The sequence below is a fragment of the Trichechus manatus genome, unplaced genomic scaffold (assembly GCF_000243295.1).
Source record: "Trichechus manatus latirostris isolate Lorelei unplaced genomic scaffold, TriManLat1.0 scaffold00008, whole genome shotgun sequence".
Classification (NCBI taxonomy): domain Eukaryota; kingdom Metazoa; phylum Chordata; class Mammalia; order Sirenia; family Trichechidae; genus Trichechus; species Trichechus manatus.
In genome coordinates, this window is record NW_004443944.1 from 33,260,381 (window position 1) to 33,264,134 (window position 3,754).

Consider the following 3,754-nt stretch of genomic DNA (forward strand, 5'->3'; position numbering starts at 1 on the left):
AATTTAAAAAGTAATAAAAATACTCAAAGAACAGATAGGAAGCTTGTGCAAAGGTCCTGAGGCCAGTGTGACTGGAGCAGAGGGTTGATGGGGAGATGAGGGCAGACCAGGCAGGGAAGGAGTTTGAATTTGAATTTCATTTTATGTGCAATGGGTCCTATGCACAGAAAGCCTAAATCACCCCTCCCCACAGAGCTGCATTCTCTGGGGTCTGATACAGGTGCCACCATAGCTGTGTAGTTTGAGGCTAGTGATTTGGTCTGAGTCTCCATCTTCTTATTTGGAAAACGGGCACAATGGGCCGGCATGACCCATCTCTCTGGCCCCCCTGCCCGGACCCACTCACAGCCAGCCCCCCTGAACTACTTCTGTTCCTTGAAAGTGTCACATGCTCCTGGACCTGGGGACACAGTGAGGAACAGCCAGCAATGACAATGGGAGGAGGAGGGGCGTCCTAGGCAGAGACAAAGGCATGTGCAAAGGCCTGAGGGTTTCAGAGAACCGAGGAGTGGCTCAGGAGTGGCTCAGAACGGCTGAAGCTCAGTGTTAGAGACACTTAAATAAAAAATGCATGCCTACCTTTCCTGTCTTTTTCTATAGTGACCTTGCAGGTCTTGTTCGTTCATTTTACCAATATTTAGGGCACCTACCATGTGCTGGACAACATCCCTTGCTCTCAGGAATGTGTAGGAAGCAGATGCTAAGCAAAATAAAAATCAGAAATAAACAGCAGTCAGCTGATGAAAAGCGGTGCAGAGGAATGCAGAGCTGGGAGGAACAGGCAGTCAGGAAGAGGGGCTGCAGTCTTAAAGTGGGTCATTGGAAAGAAGTTTAGGAGTGAGGCCCTCTGGGGAAAGGGCGGTCCAGAGGAGGCAAGAGCAAGCACAAGGGCCTTGGGATGGGCCCGCACCTGCCATGTCACTGAAATCGACCTTGGTGTTTGAGGAACAGCCAGAAGGCCAGCGTGGCTGTAGCAGCAGGAAGAGGGGAAGAGGGGAGGAGATGGGGTTAGGAGGTGAGGGGTAGGTCATGTAGGGCCCTGTAGGCCCAGGTGAGGGCCTGGGTGTTTATTCTGAGCCAGAAGCTCCTTTGCTGGGCAGAAGAGGGACAGGTGCTGAATTAGTTTTTAACAGGATCGGGCTGGGTGTTGTGAGGATAATGAGGGGCTAGGGCAGCAGCCCAAGTGAAACCCGTTAGCCCATTAGGAAGCCGGTGTAATAAGCCAGGCAAAAGAGATGATAATAATAATAACAATAATAAAAACCAAGCTTGTTGCTGCTGAGTCGATTCCAACTCATGGCAACCCCATATATTGCAGAGTAGAACTGCTCCATAGGGTTTTCTTGGCAGTAATCTTTATGGAAGTGGATCACTGCTTTTCTTCGTCAGTGCTGGGTGGGTTCGAACCACCAACCTTTAGGTTAATAGTTGAGTACAAACTATTTGCACCACCCAGGGACCTCTTAATAATGACAATAATAACACATTACCCATCAAATCTTCTCAACAACCTTGGGGCAGGTGTTACGATTCTCCCATTTTACAGATGGGGAAACTGAAGCTCAGAGAGGGAAAATAACTTGCTCGAGGTCACACAGCTGGTCATCTAGAGCTGAGATTTGAACTCAGACATGTCTGACTGCAGACCCAGCCCTCTTAACCCAGCCTGAGCAGGGCACTGGGGACAAGGGGACTGTGAGGCGGTTATGAAGAGGCTGTGGGGTCAAGCCGAGCAAGCTACTTTTCCACTCCCCCTCAGCCTCCCCATCACCGGACCAGGAAGGGGGGAAAATGAGGCGCAGGCTCCGACTCTTGCATCAAAACCAAGATCTTTCAAAGGGATGGGCAGGATGGGTGAAAAAAAAAAAGGGTAGAGGGAGTGTGTGGCCTGGGCCATCTCCTCCTGCACCAGGCAGGATGGCCCTGTCTGCCCTTGGCCCTCAGAGCCCAAGCAGCCCCCACCCGGCCCTCACTCCTGCTGTCTACTTTATTATTCTAAGTCGGCTTGGTTCCTGGAGTTTATCTGAGTCTATCTGTTAAGTGCTGCTCTCCCACTGGAGTGTAATCTCCATGCGAGCACGGCCCTGTTCTCCCCAAGTGCCCAGGTGGCCATCTGGTTTGCCAAGGGCTGGGCCACCCAACCCCTGGTGCCATAGCTGGGGCTCACTTTGCAGGGGTCAGGTGGCAGCTGGCAGGCACAGAGCCCCGTGGACAGACCAAAGGGTGCAAGCCTCGGCCCCATGGCTCCACTCCCAAGTGGCTTTGGCCGGGCACTATAGGGAGACCTTCTCCACTGCTCACCACCTTCAAGCTGAAAGTCCCCGTGGATCTCATCTCAACTAAATGTCCCCATCTGCAACCGAGGCCCAGAGAGGTGGTGGTGTGTGCCGCATCCTGCCCACCCCATCCCAGGCTGTAGCCGTCATCTTGCCTCGGCTCACTGGCCATTGCCCTCCCTAGGCCACAGTTTCTCCATTTGTGGGAAGGTCTGGGGATGCTCCTTGGCTGGGCTTGGCTGCCAGGGAGGAAGCAATGAGATAACGGAGCACAGGCTGGCCTGCAGGACAGTGAGTTCCTTTGTTTCCTCTCTCCCAGGCCCTGGAAGGGTTTCGGTCTCCCACGAGGCTGACCTTGGCAGAGCAGCCTCCTTCAGGCTGGGTGCCCTCACCCATGATCCTAGTCCCCACCCCCCAGCCCCATACCAGGCTGTGAGGCTGGAGCTGACCTAGCAGGAGTGGCTGTCTAGATTCCCCGATGGTGTGGAGAGAAAGCCGGGCAGAGGTCAGTGGGGGCCCAGTCTCTTGGCCAAGGCTTTGGGGGCAGGAGGGGTCTGGAATCCACTCAGGCCGATCAGTCTGTGCCAACCCCAACCCGACCGGCTGGCGGCTGAAGACGAGGCTGTGCTTCCCTCCTATTACTCTGCCCTGGAACTAGGGGAAAGGCCACGGGCCATCCACTGTGCCCAGGCAAGCGCTCCTCCCCACCCTGTAACCCTGCCAGCGACCGGCCCCTGGTACCTGCTGCTGTGCCCTCGCAGACGGGCCACCCGGCTCTGCCGCGTACCTGCTGGTCCAGTTCCCGTGAGGAACTGCTAGGGAGGGGCCCCAGGCGGCTTGGTTAGTATTAACCTGCCCGCCTCCACCCCGTTGTGGGGGAAAGGGCGAGGGCAGGTGGGCGGAGCTTCCGGTTCCACCAAGCGCCTACTGTGTGCCGGGAATGTGCCCAGAGCCCAGCTGGGAGGAGAATCACGATGAGGAGATAACAGAAACAATAAAGGGCTCACATTACTGAGCACTTCCTGCTAGCCCAATTCTTGAGGGTTGATCCCCAGAGGGCAGAGGACTTGCCCAGACCCGTCGCCCCTGGCCCCACCCTAGGGGCTCTGGCTCCACCCTGGAGCTGCCATAATTCCTTTCACACAGGAATAGGGCTCCCTGGAGCGGAAACTCTTGGTTCAAATACTGGAGCAAGTCACTTGTAAGGCCAAGTGTAAATTGTAAAGTGTGGGTAATAATAGCGCCCTCCTCACAGGGCGGAAATCATAACAGCCAGTGTGCTGAGCGCTGAGTCTGTGCCAGGTGGTATTCCAGGGCTTGACATGTGTTAACACATTTAATCCTCACCACAGCCTTTTGGAGGAAATACTATGGATGGCGCCAATGGTTTGCAGTCAACTACGCAGTGGTTAAGAGATTGGCTGCTAACCCAAAGCTCGGCAGCTCGAATCCACCAGCTGCTCCTTGGAAACCCTATG

The 3,754-nt window shown here is 54.9% G+C and overlaps 1 pseudogene; it reads right to left on the reverse strand.

The window, feature by feature from the left end:
- Nucleotides 1-733: 733 nt before the first annotated feature.
- LOC101341965 (sorcin pseudogene) overlaps nucleotides 734-3,754 on the reverse strand; it is a 13,557-nt pseudogene continuing 10,536 nt past the window's right edge.